Source organism: Ascaphus truei, chromosome 12 (genome assembly GCF_040206685.1).
Source record: "Ascaphus truei isolate aAscTru1 chromosome 12, aAscTru1.hap1, whole genome shotgun sequence".
Lineage (NCBI taxonomy): Eukaryota > Metazoa > Chordata > Amphibia > Anura > Ascaphidae > Ascaphus > Ascaphus truei.
In genome coordinates, this window is record NC_134494.1 from 33,871,721 (window position 1) to 33,890,006 (window position 18,286).

The 18,286-nt window shown below is 43.8% G+C and overlaps 1 protein-coding gene across 3 annotated transcripts in view; it reads left to right on the forward strand.

The window, feature by feature from the left end:
• Positions 1-18,286, forward strand: part of LUZP2 (leucine zipper protein 2) — a 304,222-nt gene that overhangs the window by 45,828 nt on the left and 240,108 nt on the right. The gene's annotated exons all lie outside the window — the stretch shown is intronic.

Genomic DNA, 18,286 nt, shown 5'->3' on the forward strand with positions numbered 1-18,286 from the left:
CAATCTGATTTGCTGAATACCACGTGAGGGCAGCCATTTTGGATTTGGTGACGTCATGTTAAAGTTAAATGAAGTACAACCATTCTGATTGGCTGGCTTCACTTCCTTAACATGATGTCACTTCCAAAAAAAAAAAAGGCACATGATGCTCACAGCCAATCACAGGTCTGAGAACCATTTGCCAATCAAATGTGATGTCACATGCCATATTTAAGGCTGTGACGGCTCATTTGAGCTCAAGAAGCCGACATGTCAACATTGTGGATTTAACATGGGGCTATTGGATTGACAGATGAAGACAGAAGATAAAGAAATTAAAGAAATACTCATAGATGATGAAGAGGATGGAAGATGAAAGAGAGAAGAATTTTGTTACCTGGCCAGCGTTTATTAACTGCTACGTTGATTAAGGGGCTAGGGGCCATTATATTGTATTTATTATGTATGCTTTCTGGGTACGTAGAACAGATTTATTTACTTTATTTATGCTGGCTGGCTAATGTTGTGTTTAATAATGGGCAAATAATCTATTATCCATATCTGGATAATAGTTATTTTTCCCATTACTGTATTGTATGTGTTTGGTAGGGGGGGGGTGGAGGGGGAGTGTATTTATTGAAATGTAGGCCATGTTTTTTGTTATTAAATACAGGATTGGTACCGCAGGCCTGCGGGGACCACCTTGGAACCCACAGATGCCCACGGGGACCATCTGAGGACCCATGGACACCTGCAGGGAGGAACCGGTGGCCTCACACCTGTAGGGGCCCCAGGGACCCACGGGTACCACCCGAGGGCCCCCAGAAACCCATGGGAACCACCTGAGGGCCCCCAGGCAGCAGTGGGGATAACTTGGGCACCCTCAGACACCCACAGGGACACCTGTGGACCATGTTGGGGCCCACGGACACCCACAGGCACCATCTAGAGGGCCACGGAGCTAAGCGGGTACCCCCCGAGGGCCTCCAGACAACCGTGGGAACCCCCCGGTGTGCACAGTGGGGCCTGTGGACACCCATGGGGACCACCCGGGGAACCCCGCCGGCCTGTGGTATTAATTAAAAATAAATATTGGTTTTATGTGGGGGCACAGAGGGTGGGTTGTGTATTGGTGCTTACTACATATTTTAATTTTAATTTATGACTAGTGTAGATGAGCAGGGTGTCTCCGGAGCAGACCCGCATTGGTTTCAGGTCCATGGACCCCCTGCTTTTAAATGAAGGCCATGCTTATTTCTTAAATACAGGAATGGTACCGCAGGCCACTAGGGACCCACGGGGACCACCCGAAGACCCACGGATTCCCACAGGGACCACCTGAGGACACAGCTGTGGGACAACCCAGACACCCCCAGAGACCACCCATGAACACCGTTGGGGCCCACAGACACCCGCGGGAAACACCTGGAGGCCCACGGAGCCTAGCGGGGACCACCCGAGGGCCCCCAGACACCCGTGGGAACCCCCCTGAGTACACTGTGGGGCCTGCATGGGGAGCACTCGGGGACCCCTGCCAGCATGTGGTATTAATCCTGTGTCTATAAAAATAAATATTGGTTTTATGTGGGGGGCACAGTGGGTGGGTTGTGTATTGGTGCTTACTACATATTTGAATTTAAATGTATGACTAGTGTAGAGGAGCAGGAGGTCTCCGGAGAATATTTGCGTTTGTTTCAGGTCCGGGGACCCCCTGCTTCCCGAGATACAGGCCCTGTTATGGGGTGCCCATATCTCCTATGCACGTAAATGTCCCGCGTCACGTGATTCGGACATTTCCATGCATAGGAGATACCGGCACTTCATAACGGGGCCTGTATCTTGGAAAGCAGGGGGTCCCGACCCTGAAATCAATGCGGTTTAGCTCTGGAGACTCCCTGCTACATTACTGTAATGTTTAACATTAAATAAAATCCCTGCGATCTCTGTGAGAGGCGCGCAGCTAGAGCGACTGATTCAGCCTCTCTCTTACTGCGCATCTCTTACAGACAGGCAGAGCCCGGTAAGATTAACACAGCAGTGACCCCTGCTGTGTTAATCCGATGGGCCATTAGTCTGCCCCGGCAAATGTTGAAAGAATATCGGAGAAATCTCGAAAACCAATATGGTAAATAGCTGACGGCTGTTGTTTTTGCATATAATTAGCTCTGCAGATTGGCGCTAACCTCAGAAACATACTGTAATGTCCGCTACTGATTTTGATAACAGGACGTTATGAGTCCTGACTTAATGGAGCTTTGTGGACCTGGCCATATAAGAGGTATAATAAGAGAGGAAAAAGCGACAATAATTCTCATTTGCATCTGAATATGTGCAGTTTATGTAACGTGTAACGTTTTAGAGAATGTACTGTAGCAGGCATGAGTATCCTATGCAAATATGTTCTAGATTTAGAAAAAAACAATAGTTCGGTTTATGGACAGAGTCTTATTGTCCCCATGCTGGGTTAATGTGTGTTTAGAGCAATTCATTTGTAATGATTAGTTGTCTCCAAGATGAACTTTTGTTTTTAAAGCTCTTACGGTTCTCTGAGATGCTTTCCAGCGTAATTTAGGGAAGTGGATTCACAGTGGGATTGCAAAGCACAGACTAGAGTTGAAATGAGCAGATTTGGCTAAAATCACATTTGTGCTTGTTTAAAACTCAAGGGTGTCTTTTACTTTGCTTGAATTTTATTAGAACTCAGGCTTTCCGGTTTGTGGTTAATGCAGTTCATGATTTTCTTTATTGAAGTTGTGTTTTAGACCATTTTGCATAATACACACTCCATTGCCTTTCTCAGTTACCACACACGTTTCCCCAATGACTATATTAAGATATATCGGGACACATATTTTAGTGGGAGCAATAAACACATTTTATATTTTACTGCTTTCTTTGCACAAAGAGCCTGGCATAAGCAATGTTATGAAACATACTCCATTTCTTCATCTTTTATTTAGTTATATATGTATTTTCTTTGTGAAAGAGAATATCTCATTTAGAGTTGGTCGGAGTTTGCCATGACAAATTTGGGTTATTCTTGTTCTGGTGTTGCATATGTCAAAGGTAGATAACCTACCTGTATGATTTCCACTACCTTTAAGGTAACACAATATATTTGACTTATGAAATACTCAAACCCCATTAAGATCAAACTTCCAGAACGTATGTTGATTCTGGGTTAGACAAAATAATTATTGTATAAAATAGATGATTGTCTGTCGTTCCGCGCCCACTCTCTATTCAAGGTTAGATAGTTACCAGGTATCATATTATGCTTACTTATAAGAGGCAGTGCATGTAGAGGTGAAATTACATATACACCAAAAAGAGGCATATAGGACCCACAAAGTGCACTCTGGGTTCACCATTTATTGTTATAAAAATAGAAAAAGATTGAAGAAAAAAAAAGACTTGGACTTTAACATAAATGCCACAACCGATCACTTGTATAAATACTCTTTCTTATAAATAATAGAAAAAGTTGATGTCATTAGACACATTTAGTTCTGTCACATACAGTATGCATTTACTGTACTGTCTTTTGTCTATGGCAACCCCAATAATTAGGTGTGCAAACCTTTAAAGGACCTACAGGTACTGTACCTCTGTTTATTTCTCATAATGGGATAATGCTATCCTATCTTCTAAATTGTGTTATTCTAGCAGTTAGTCCCATTGTATAACAGGTAGGTAAAAAATGGATTATAGGTCATGTTAATATTCGTATGGAACAATACAAAAACAATTCAATACGTAAAAGAGACATAGAGAAAATATAATATAAGAAATATACTTCATACTGGAGGTCTCAGGGGTATCATTATAGTCCTTCTAAGTAGGCCTAACTGGTAGTCACCTTTTTGGTAACTGATATCAAGACATCTTCAAATGATAGACATCAAGAGCTTAAAGTCAGTCTGTTGGTCTTGGAAAACTTTTTTTTGTGAAGTTTCATCTTAGTATTAGTATCTAAGTATTAGTCGATCACAGTAGACTCCACACTCCTCACACCGACCTCATTAAAAAAATTCCCAATGCACGTTTCGCACAGAGTTTAGAACCTAAACCTGCAGATGCTAATGGAGTGTGCAGTAACTCTGATTTACAGATTATATTCACTGAATTCTGTTGTCAAATTTATAATGTACCAGTACTGAAAAGAGGGCTTACCTTCAACACTTCAACAATTTGATGAATTTGAGTGCATCAAAGACGTATATCTTTTTGTGCGTACATTATCGTGACAAAATATCTTTCTAAGGAATAGTAGAGTTAATGAAACCATTATCCGGGAGTTGTCTGCTAGTGAACAGAGATGGTTAGAGAATCTTGAGAATCTATTGAATGAAAATGTGGTAATCGAACATGAAAGTAGAAATGTGGGAGACATCAAGACTACTGTATATTTAATGTCCCACAAACCAATTTGAGACCTATAACTAAATTCACTCCCAGTATGCAACTATGCCAGAACATCGAGGTGTTTACTAAAATGGCAACTGATGATATGAGAAAACAAGGATGTGTCCGTCACTTTGACAATATAAGTAGGAAGGAGTGTACTGTACTCAAAGAATTGAGGGCCAGGATAGGCATAATAATTAAGATTTCAGATAAGAGGAGATATATTTTGTGAAGGAAAATTTGAGACTTCTCTGGGATTTGAATTGTTTTACGATCGAATCCAACTGAAAAGTTATATAAAAAAAACAATTAGCTATAACTCTAACAGGGGCTCTTATTGATCAGCTTAACAAGACTATGACTATACTGTATGAATGTAAAAACGCAAAATGTGGTTACATTCTACAGGCACACCAATTATGTCAGGGATTGGTTGTCTGGCAGAACTAACTAACACATATATTGACAGTTTGTGACTACACTTTAATTCCTGCATTCAGGGCACTAAGGATGTGTTCATTTGATTGTACAGTATGATGTTAGTGTGGATGAAAATAGCTTATTAGTAACAATTGCTGTTGAGTCCCTTTGCACTAGCATCTTACATGAACATGGAATAGATGCAGTGTGGTCCTTTATTAAAAGATGAGAAGAACACAATTCATCACCCACAATTTGCTGATCTTAGCGTGACTTAGCTTTGCTCTCAATCACAATTATCTTCCAATAAATGAAAACCACTATCTTCAAATGAGAGGAAAGGCGATGGGGACAGCATGCGCCCTCACATATGCCGATGTCTACCTTCGGTGGTGGGAGAAATGTAATGTGTTCAGAGAGAATATGTGGATCAAAACGGTATTCACTAAAAAAAACCAGCAATTTTTTTTAAGTAAAAAAATACAGTATGGAGTTCGGTAAAAAAAAATGCAGTTCGGTAAAAAAATCACAGCATCGAACGACTTGTTTTTTCTAAGTGTTATCACTCCCTTTACGAGACGTCACATCCTTTGAAAAAAATGGAAGCCGTCACATGGTTTACTCCAACCAATCAGAGGGCAGCCGTTTTGGTCACGTCATCTTAAAGGGAGGGAAGCAGAGCCTTCCTGATTGGCTGGCTTCCCTCCCTTTTGTGATGTCACATCCTTTACAAAAAAAAAGAATTTGTCACGTGGTGCACCATCCAATCGGATTGGAGGTGTATCATTTGACCCTTAAATGTGACATCACAGGCCTTATATAAGGCATGTCCCGGTACATTTGAAGCCAAGAAGAGGACGGGACCACATCCGCCCAATGGATTGGATTACAAATAAAGAAGAGAAGACTAAAAAAAGAAGAAAGATGACAAGAATTTACCTGAAGTAGAGGAGCATTGCATCGAGGCTCAAGAGGTTCGGCTCAAGATGTTCCTGAAGTCCGAATCGGAGAGTGCTTCAGAAGTTGCTGTAAGTCTGTAATGTTTTTATAGTATGTAACAGGTGTTCCCTCACCCTAAGGGAATCAGCGGCTACTACGGTACTTGTGCTACCTGTTAGGCGTACAGAAGGCCAGAGCCTCCGTTCATAGGGAGCCTGGGGTGACTGTTTGTTCTGTATATCTCTATATGATGCAGCGCCTCCACCTATGAGGATCCTGGGTAATAGGATGATTCCTCATAGGAAATCGTATACTTAGGGTATACCCCCGATAACACACTCACAATCAAATATAATATAACTCCTTTACTGTGGTCCCACAAAAAAATCATAGCATGACACTCACAACACAATGCATGGTAAAAACAAATAGTAACAGTAATAGTCCTGGGGTAGCTAGCCCCAATAGTACCTAGGGTGCTTGGGCACCTGTAACCCAGTGTCCTGCGAGCAATTCCTCCCAGTGTGCGTGTGAGGGCAGCGCTATCCTCCCATTGCGTAGGTGCACAATACCTTCCCGGCTTAAGGTCCAGCCAGGCCACACTTTCAGCAAAGGCAAGAACAGCAAGAAGGTTCCACGTTGCGGAGTCTCCAACAACAAGCCCCTCACACCTTAAGTTCCGGGTGATGGCTGATCCACAGGCCGCAGTGGGAAGCCTCCCTCTGCGCCCCGGTCTGCTCCGTGGTGTTCCCTAACTAGTGGGTGCTATCTCTACATAAGGCTAGTCCTGAACACCTAATGTGAGGGAGAAACTGCCTTTGGCCTTGGGGCAGGCTTCAGGCCTAGTCTGGGAGCTTGAAAGTCTCAACAGACACTACCTTCCTCCTCCCTGGCTTCGGATCTTCTGACAAGGTCACCCCTGTACCACAGAGGAAATCCTGTCAGTCTTTGCCTCTTCCTTCTGGCCACGCAAGTCCGAAGATGGCCACCGCCATGCTACACATCGCCCATACATAACATGCGGCGGCAACCGCAAGATGGCCCCGCAACTTTCCCTGATCCTCCCGAGCCACAGAACCAGGTCCCTACGGAGGTAAGGGGAGTACCCTGCTACAAGTAAATGGTTGATGCAGAGGGAAATGTGGTTATGGTAGTAGTAATAGTATATGAAATGCTTGGTAAGGATGGAGTGTGGTCTGTACAAGTTCTGGAGCCGTTGACTGCACAAAGTAATTGAACAGTTGCAATTTGTGAATATTAAAGTGTTATTACTGCCTTCTTTGTTTAGTAGACTACAGGAAGTGAAAGAGTATAATGTGTATTTAAATAAGTAATGATGTGGGTGGTTGTTGTAAATGTGTAAGGCTTTCAGTATGCATCCTAGGATATGTATACAGACCACAAACTGCATGCTATATAGTGTTGCAGCTTTCACCATGTTAACACTCACTTTGAGAATGGTTGGCTGGCCATGATAGTTGTTGCAGTGATTGTGACAGAATGTTATGAGTTGTTATTCCAGTACATTTATGTGCTGTGATGTTGTTCTGTTTCTCCGGAGTGGGAACTGAGTTGTGGTGGAGTTCCATTGACATGGGAAGGGTTATGGCATGTAGATTGTTGTGTACATGTTGGTAAAAGGGGCTGTCGCTTTTGGCTGTCTGTGCGTAGCAGGCGAGCGCATCCGTTGTAATGAAAGGGATGAGTTTGTGTCTAGTTGTATAGATGCTGTAAGTACTGTGAACCTTTGTGCAGGCGTTGGTTTATGTGTTTTTACTGTGTCTCCGTAATGTGCGACTTGTGTGTGTGTTAGTAGGAGTGCATGGTGCGCATGCCCGTTGATTATGTGCCGGCATGGGCGATATGTTCTGTGCATGTCAGGACACCCGGGTATGTGTCCCGTGTTGTGCAGAGTTCTATATAAACTGGTGTGCACATGCGCTGGCATGTTCGAAGTGTTCTGCGCATGCGTGGGCAGCCGTGCTGCTCAGGACACACGCGTCCATTGTAAGTCCTGTCTGCGCATGCATTGCTATTAGCTGCTACAAAGTTATGCCGGTAGACATTGCTTAAGACTTGTGTGTGTGTGCACTGACAGCGCTGGTTACGCGTCCATTGTTTGTCATGTCTGCGCATGCATTGCTACTACCTGCTACATTGTTACGACGATTGACACTAATTAGAACTTATGCGCATGCGCTGGCAGCGCTGGTTACATGGGCAGACCGACTTTGCACATGCGCAAGCATTCACTTCCGTTAGAATTTTCGTCCGCATGAACTGTTTTTTTTTCCCGATAACATTTTTTTACTTGCCACTGCCAGCAAATAATTTTTCACTTCAAAAGGCTGGACAGTTTGAGACTCAAATGAAGGTAAAGCAAGAGAGAGGGGAGTAGGAAGGGTTCAGTAACGGTAGAGAGAGGAGAGGAGGAGCCCCACGCCTCCATCCCTGCTATCAGGGCGCGGAGTGTGTGAGAAAGAAAGGCCACCATATGAGAGGGCAGCTTCCAGAGCAGAGTCTGACTGAGTGAGCCAGGTCTCAGTTATAGTAAATAGGAGCAGAGAGTGAGAGAGAAAGAAGTCATGCACAGAGAGGAACTTGTTAGAAAGGGAGCGAGCATTCCAAAGGGCACAGGCAAAAGGGAGAGAAGAGGGAGGGTGGCGGGGATGGGTATGAGGTTAGATCTCAGACAGTAAAATGTTTCCGATGTAATTGTCAGAAAGCTCAAGTGTACAAAATACACCAGATGTAATAGCATTAGCCAAATGCAGCCAAGACCTTTATGGAATTAACTAAACACAGTTAACTCAATCTTTTGAGGATTTGTCCCCCGCTAAGCCGACCTAAGGCAGACACATGTATACATAAGACAACAGTTTTACAAATCGGACTACTTCTCAAAGATTTTCAAAGTGCAGCCTTCTTAATACATTACACCCGCAGGAAATTCATATTAAGTTATTAAGTATGAATTGTTTTTAACCATTGCAAAGCTATGACCTCTACTCTATTGCATTGAAGTTCTTTGATATAGATTAAGAAAGCCCCAGATTTTTGAATTGTAGCAGAAAGGAATCAATGCTGCAGGGGACCCTGATTCTGAAGGGGAGCCCCGTAGTGTTAATCCTTCAGAACCATTTGTGTGTAAGACAAAGAGTGTGGAGGAGCTGCAGAAAGATACATGGCACACTCTATTACAGTACAGAAGCAGTCTCTGTGAATGTGCAATGTTCCAGAGCACCTCAGAAGGTAAGAAGCAGTTTCCATGTCTGTCCAACCGCTTGATGATGTACAGTAGATGACTGTATATGGGTATCTACTTCATGAGGAGAAATACTATAGGACCATATTCTTTATCAAGGGGGTTGGACAGAACATTTAATACTGTCCAGCACCTTGATGATGTATATGACCAAATATGGTTCTATAGTGTTCCTTCTCATGATGTAGATACCCATATTTGGTCATCAACATCATCAAAGGGGTTTGACAGACAGTCTGCTTATCTTCTGCACTGCTCTGGGACACAGAGAATGCTTCTGTACCGTAGAAGAGTGTGCCATGTACCTCTGTGCAGCCCCATCACACACTCTCTGGCATGAAGGATTAATGCTGCAGGGGGTCCCATCAGAAGCATAGACCCCCTGCAGCATTAATCCTCACGGTCCGCAATTAATCCCCGTCGGCACTGTTCCTGGCATCGCAGAATTTTGCCTGTTCATCCTCGGTGCCAAGGACAGTAAGTCTTGCTACGTCTGTACCTAATACATTACTATTAAACAAAATTAGAGTGTTGCATGGATCAATGAGTTTTCTGTACTGTATATACCTTTACTGTAAGATGGTAAGTGTAACTTCACCTGTAACCTTTCCGGTGCCCTATTGATGTACCTGGTATGTTATGAAGGCTGGCATACCAGGGGCCATTGTGTATGTTAAGCCTATTTTGCTAGTTTACAAAGGAGGTTGCGTTCAGCGTTTCATCAGAACGCTGAAAACAATTGAAATGGAAGTGAAGGCTTCCATGTTCTTCATCAGGGGATTACTTCCATCAACAGTGTGGTGGCACTCCGGACCTCCTGCAACGAAAACATTAAAACCTGCAAAACGAGAACTAAATGTGTTTGACAGGTTCCCCATGAAATTCCTCCTCCATAAACCAGATCGAAATGACTTTCGGTAGCATTTATACACGAGAAATGGAAAAAGATTTCACAGCTGTGATCACTGAATTAATGGAAAGTTTAATACATTATCAGCCCTCTGCAAATAGAGTTGATGCATAATATGTGCTTTTTACTACATTTCAAAATTAGTTTTTATTCATTTGCATACCGACTATTCTGATGCATTTCAAAATTAAACTTGCCACTTAATGTACAACTGTATATGAAATTTAATATAAAGCTACATTGAGAAGTATGATTGCGTTGTATTGAAATGACTAGTACTATACTTATCACTTTGAGATATGAATCTTCTTGTTGAACAATGAAATGATACAAAAGGTTTGCAAGCTAAGCTATTTTGTGTTCATGGGCAGTGTGGAAATCCTGACTGTGTGAAGGAGCTTGGTATAAGCACACATAAAAAAAGCAACTCTTCTAAATTTTTGAGACTCAAACAGTAAGCGTTCATAAGCCACTTATCGACCACTTATCGGCCAAGATGCCTACTCCGGTTCAGTAAGCGTCGATAAATGGGCGATAAATGCCTGAATCGTCAAAAAAAAATTTGAGCCAAGTGAGCGGCGATAAGCCACTTATTGACGCTTTTCAGAATGTTCATAAACTCGGGCAATTCTAGTAGCAACGAGTAGGTTATCGCCGCCTATCACCGCTCTAGAATGGCGATTTTCTCCCCAAATCCAAAGACCAGGAAAAGTTGGCAAGTTGGTGGTGAGAAACTGGCGATGGGCGGCGATAAGCGGAGAGACGGGACTTAGAAAAAAATCAAGTCTTTTTCCGGCATCTGATTGATGCCGGGGGACTCCTGAGCTGATACCCATTAATATCAGCAGCACCAGAGACACCGGCATAAATCCGATGCAGGAAAAATGTATTTGCAGCCCACTTCATTACCTTAGCGCAGGCCTGCACAACTCGTAAAGCGAGAAGGGCCAAACTGCTCCAAGGAAAAAACAATTGGGCCGCACGGGTAAAATCATCATCATCATCATCATCATCATCATCATCATCATCATCATCATCATCATCATCATCATCATCATCATCATCATCATCATCATCATCTCTCCTCCAGCACCTCTCATCATCATCATCCTCATATATCTCCCCCAGCACCCCTCATCATCATCCTCATATCTCATATCTCCCCCAGAACCCATCACTATCAACCTTTATCAACCTTTGTGATACTCCCCATATATCTCTCATACCCCCATCTCTCCCCCTCACCCACACACATAATACTCCCCCTCCACATAAAACACACAATACCCCTCTGCACACCACACACATCCCACCCCCCCTGCACCTCACATCCTTCTCCCCCTTGCACTTCACATCCTTCTCCCCCCGTGCACCTCACATCATTCTCCCCCCTGCACCTCACATCACTCTCCCCCCCTGCACCTCACATCATTCTCCCCCCCTGCACCTCACATCACCCCCCTGCACATCACCTCCCCTGCACATCACCCCCTGCACATCACCACCCCCTTCACATCACCCCCCCTTCACATCACCCCCCCTGCACATCACCTCCCCTGCACCTCATATCACCCCCTGCACCTCACATCACCCCCTGCACCTCCTCACCTCACATCAGCCCCTGCACCTCCCCTCACCCCACTGCACCTCAGATCATGGCGGCAGAGCAGGCAGAACTGCGCGCGATCGCAAGCAGCGGGCACCGGAAGTGCCGCACTGCAAGAGCGTGCAGTCTTGAGTGCGGGCTGGGGGGGAAGGAGGGGGAGAGCGGGTTTGGCTCGTGATTGGTGGCGGAGAGGGAGAGTGGACTCGGGGGAGGGAGGAGGAGGAGAGCGGACTCGGGGGAGGGAGGAGGAGGAGAGCGGACTCGGGGGAGGGAGGAGTAGGAGAGCGGACTCGGGGGAGGGAGGAGGAGGACAGCCGCCACCACGGGCCGCGGGCCGCGTGTTGTGCAGGCCTGCCTTAGCGGCTAACCGCTAAGGCAATGAAGGGGTTAATCACCCGTACCAGGCTTATTGTGGGTAGCAGGGGTGGGTGAAGGGGGTATTTGGCCCTTAGTGGGTGTTTAGGCCTTGTGGGGGGGTTGCAGGTGGACTTAACCCCTTCATTACCTTAGCGGTTAATACCGCTACGTTAATGAAGGTGTTAACCCCTCCCACTACCCACCCCCAAGGCCTAAACGCCCATCCTTGGTGCTAATACCCTTTTCACCCACCCCTGCTACCCACAATAAAAAAAAATACACACACAACAGCCCCAATACCCACCTCCTGGGCCCCAATAAACATTGCCATATTTAATAAACCCCAATACACCCCCGTGCCCCCCCATAATGTAAAACCATGATTTATTTTTTTACATACGGGATTCATACCCCAGTCCGATGTAGGTCCCCGGTAGACCCGACGGGTGTCCACAGGCCTCACACTGCACCCCGAAGTGTGCCCAAGGGTATCTGACGGTTTCCGGGTGGTCCCCTCTAGGCGCCGTGGGACTCCAGGTGGGACCAATGGGTCACCGGGTCCAAGTGTGGTCCCGCGGGTGTCTGGGGGTCCCTGGGTCATCCCCACAGGTGTCTGTGGGCCCTCGGGTGGTTCTCACGGGGGTCTGGGGCCCTCGGGTGGTCCACCTGTGGACCCACAGGGGACACATGCAGGGAAAAAATGGGGGCCCCACAGCTGTGGGGGCCCCGTGAATGCGCAGGGACCACCCAAGGCCCCAAGAACCCCGTGGGAACCACCCAAGGGACCACAGACCCAGTGGGAACCACCCAAGGGCCCACGGACACCTTTGTGGATGATCCGTGACCCCCAGACACCCGCTGGAGCATTCATGGACCTCAATGGAGCCCACGGTGACCCACGGGTTCCATCTGGAAGCCCACGGCACCTAGCAGGGACCACCCGGAGGCCCCCAGACAACCATGGGGCCTGCGGACACCCGTCGGGCCCACCGGGGACCCCTGTCAATCTGAGGTATGAAGGTCGGTCTGGGGTATGAATCCTGTATGTAAAAAAATAAATCATGGTTTTACATTATGGGGGGGGGGGGCACGGGTGGGGGTGTATTGATGCTTAGTAAAATGTTTTAATATACATTTAATTCCTAGTATCTAGGGAATCAGGGGGTCCCCGGACCTCAAACCAACACGGTTCTGCTCCGGAGACCCCGGCTCATCTACACTAGGAATAAAATATATATTAAAAAAACATACATTTCGGGCGAGATTTTTTGCTGGGAGAAGCGGCTCTCTCTCTGAGCAGCTCTCTCTGCAGCAGAAATGAATCGCCGGGTTAGGCCTTTTCAGAGGGTCGATCCTGTCGCTGACGGCAACTCTCCCATTTTGGGAATTTTGCTATGACAGGTAATGAAGGCTTTCTGAATACCGTGATAGCAACGCTCCAAATAACGGCGATATAAATTGCCCTGCGATATTTTTTTGGAACCTTTACTGCATAGACCCAATAGTGTTTTTAGTATTATTTGTTTTTTATACATTAAAAACTGGCTTGGGAATATCCAGGTCTATTATGCCAGCCATTATGCCACAACTTCATCACATGAGCCGGTAATTTATAACGCCATCATTGGGACTTGCTCAGTAGAACACATTTTCCAATTATGTCTTAGCTTTGGGGTTATAGTAGCTGCCATCAAAGGAAAGAAATATATGACTACCTACATCCAAGAACTTTGGTTGAAATGCTACTTTCAGTCGTTTATGCAGTACCATACAGTACTATAATAAATAAATGGGGTACTTCTGTATTTTCAATTAAAAACATAGAAAGTTTAGTTTTTGGAAAAGAATACTCATCTGCATCATAAACCATATAAAATCAAAAATACAGCACTGTAAATACTTTTTCACCTTCTAAGTAGCTTGTTTGCAGGTAGCAATCAATAGTTTTCCAGGAAGATCCAAAATGAAAACCCCAACTCTGGAACCAGAAGGCTCCCTAAATAAAGGTTAGTGTTGAGTTGTGAGTAATACAAGGGTGGGGGTGTTGTACTGTTTGATGCATAGGTGAAACCTCAGCCCAGTGACATTTTGGGGGATATTCGTTAAAAGAAAATCCTTTAAGGAATAATTAACCCCACCCAAAGATACCAGCGTCATAAATTTAAGAGGCCATAGAGAAAATGTTCTCAGGAGGAGGAAAGAGAAATGACTAAGTAAAATTACTTCTCCTGCCATGAACTCCATAATCATTCAGTGTTATGGGGTCCTCAGTGGTTATTTCCTTGTTGATAGATTAGAAATACATTTTCCAAAGAAGTTAACCAATACCCAGGAACCACTGAAAATCTTTGGAATGCAGACAATACATCATTTTAATGGCTGACACTTCTTTTGTTCGATTACACCTTCATGGGAAACAACACCACCAATAAAGGTTAATTCATTAACCACAAAACTGCATTTATTCTAATTTAATTTAAAATGTGTTGCTCTAATTGTTTCAAAGACATTTCAAAGCCTGCAGTATAATTAGTTGCTTCTTTAGTTAAATCCCCAAAACAGTACCCACCGTATGTAATCCATGGAGACGTTGACACCCTCAATATGTTCATTTATTATATGTCGAGTTTTGTGATCTACCTTTGGAGCTGGAGCTATGCTACAAGGTAACCGTAAGAATTGGCATTGGAAGAAGCATCTCATTTACTAAAAACTGAGCTATAGTTTCTTCTCTGGTTGAAGATTTGAAGTTTCCCTTTATTAATCTCTATGATCTAAGCATTTGCGTTATTGGCCATTGTGTGTTTTGTTTTTTTTTCATTAAAATAATCTCTCCCAGTCCTCCAGATCCTCATTTTTTTTGTATCAAGTGAAGTGCTTCTGTCCTTGATAACGCCACCCTAAATTTATCACATAGAGCAGGGGATCTCAACTCCAGTCCTTAAGACCCCACCCACCCCCAACAGGTCAGGTTTAAAGGATATCCCTGCTTCAGCACAGGTGGCTCAATCAGTGGCTCAGTCAAAGACTGAGCCATTGATTGAGCCACCTGTGTTAAAGCAGGCTCTTCAACTGAGTCACTTATTGAGCAACCTGTGCTGAAGCAGGGATATCCTGAAAACCTGACCTATTGGGGGTTCTTGAGTACTGGAGTTGAGAACCCCTAACATTGAGCATAGAGTATATGGATGTATGACTGGCAGGACTTGTCCGTCTATTTGTATTATATACTCACCTGGCAAGCATCCAAGCCCTTGAAACAAATCATGTAATTCCAAAATGAGTGCCTCATAACTAGGTTCAGTGCAATCTTTTATTGAACGTACCCACTTCACTAAATTGAGTTTCTCACAGGCAGCCAGGCCTAAAATTGGTGTAACATCCTTAGGTATCACAATAAATGGAAGCTTGCATCTGGTATTTTTATGACTAATGCTCCCAGTAGATTTTGCCCTTCATACGTTATCTGTCCCATCATTTTTGTGAGTCTCAGTTGACTTTGTTTTCAGTCTTTTATATTCTTCTTCAGGTGGAATGTTTAACCTGAGCTCCAGTTTCAAGGGGATGTGAATGGGAGTAAATGCGTCCTCACTGCTAAAGGGTGTGAGCCGTTTGCTGCCGTTCGCTGCCGTTCGCTGATGTTAAAGCTTCTCTATTTCAATCTGAAACTCACCAACCCTTTATACCCTGTCCCCAATTTTCCAACTCTATCTGTCCATGAAATGTCTGTGAATTGACTGTGTAACTCTGCTCATTTAATGTAATCATATTGCTCATATTGTTATAACTCTGTGCCCAGGACATACTTGAAAACGAGAGGTAAATCTCAATGTATTACTTCCAGGTAAAACATTTTTATAAATAAAAATAAAAAAACTGCTAAAGCTTAGCATGTTCTGGATCTGAGCCTTGGTGTCTGATTCAGTGTAGTAACCGGTCTCTCATCAGCTGTTCTTCTTCCCAATTCCTGAGGGAGATTGTGCTCAACTGCATGTACTTTATTTGACTTTTTTTTGCATCTGTGATTAACATCAATTTGCAAAAGGATTATGTTTGCCACATTTTGCCACAAAATGCTGCAATCCATACTTCCCACGTAAACGTCTACACGTGTCATCTTCTGCAACAGTGGCTTTACTTCTGAAGTCTGTTGTCTGGCTGTCGTCTTTTGTATTAGGGCATAGATCAGTGTTTTTCAACAGGGGTTCCTAGAATCCTTGGGTTCCCCGGATATCCTTAAAGGGTTACCTGCAATTTTCAGGTCATATGAAAATTGTACCAAATACAGAAGAATTTACAATGCATGATCTCAGACACGCTATATAATTATATAATGAATATATAATACATAATATATTATACAATATAATTATAGGGCTCCTTAACCAAAAAAAAAAAGTTAAAAAGCACTGGCATAGATAACCTCCTTTGGAGAATGAAGGTCTTTTGCTTGTACAGTGTTTGATGGTCTGCATGTCTGGAGAACGTTATCCAAAGTTAGATCTGCTTCACAGAGAAGTCTCGCTCTCAACACATTTTCTTTGCTGCTACAAATGATTCTATCTCTGCTCAGAGACTGACAGTTCACTAAAGGCACAGGTCTCACTGTGTTTCAGTAATTCATTGACATACAGTATTGCTCTATAGTTTTATCACTTCTTTGAATGCATGTAAAAAATGTGTACTGTATGTCTCAGATGCCTTATTCCTTTATTTCACACTGAATTTCTCCAATTTGGTCAATATCGTATCTCATTTATCTACATAATTGTACCTTCTTCATACTTAAAGTTGATGTAAATATCTAATGCTTTCTCTCCAACACCCAAATACATTAAGATCTCTGCCTGAACTTTTGCCAGTTTCCCACAACATTGCCAGATAGCTGCAGTGTACCTGGGGGTCCATCCATTACAAATAACATCCTCTGTGCCTCTGCTGCTAACTGAAGCACTTCCTCTGTGTCTCTTCTGCATTCAGCCCTTTTGACACAATGTAATGATGTTGGTGGGTTTATAAAGCATTAAAGCATTTGAATGAGAAACAAATGTTTTATTAAGAACCATCTCCTGGTTGCATCACATGACAACACCTGCCTCAGTGTTAGGGATCCTCTCCAAATACCCTGTTTAATATCGGGGATCCTCTATGAAGTATACTATGGAGTATTGACAATGTACATATCTAAACAATGTCTTTCTCTCTGCTTCACTCCATCTCTCACTCTTTTTACACTCGAAGCACACTTTTTCAAACCTTTTTCTCTTTCGCTCTTACTTTTATTTGTTATATTCACTTATATTTTTCCTACTACCAGTGGCATAGCTAGTCATGTGCTGGACTCCCCGGGCAAATGTTGGCTTTAGCCGAGCATGCGCGATTGGTGTTTGCCAATGGCGCATGCGTGATCGGTATTTGCCGGCTGCTCGTGCGCATGTGTGACTGGCAAGCTACGATCAGGCATGCGCGTTTGGAGTGTTGATCGCGCATGAGCACGAGCAGCCGGGAAGGGCTGATCACACATGAACGGTCGGCAAACACTCTTCACGCATGCGCAGTAAGCAAGTGCAGTGACAAATTTGGATTGGTTACCCTAGACAGTGGGCCCCGAAGAGCAGGGGCCCCTGGGCTTTGACTGGGCTGCCCGAGCTATAGCTACGCCCCTGCCTACTACTCTCTGTCTCCCCAGTGGTCCCTCTTACTGACTCCTTCTAAGCAATTAAACTAGTGACATTATTAACAGCAGAAAATCATTAATTGAATTCCCACGTACAGCATTTAATTTACTGTGTGGAACTTTTGGTTTAGAATGTTGTTTTCTAGTTAAGGGACCAGCTGTTTCTCAGTGAGTTGTCGTCTTTAGTTTCTCCAACGAAGGGATGTGTAAATGTGTAAATACTGTAAGGGAAGAGAAACTACACAAATATTAGCACATTTTTAATTGTATTTGTAAATTCTCTTTCTCTGCCAAGAGAAGACAAATTGCTGGAATTATGCAGTATTATATTCCGTATTGTATTACTTGCTGATTATGGAGTTACAGTACAAATGAACTACAGATAATTTGATCATGCACAGATTTGATCATAATGGCACTACTTACTGCAGGGCAGGTTCCTTCACATAGTCTTCCTTGTCAGAGTATGATTCTGCTGAACACAGGTCTCCCTTTATGAGATGGGGTGCAGTGTGGGTGAGGTATAAAATGATCTATGAGATGTGCACTCACATTTAGTATGATACATTAAAAGCAGTTTTCAAACATATATTGGTGTGTGAACACTTGACAAGATGTCAGTCCGTCAACTCAGATCAGGTTCCAGGTGCGATTGTGTGAAGTTTTCAGATCCCAAAAAAGACAGAACATACTGTACCATAGTGTGATCTGTTGTATATTAGCAAA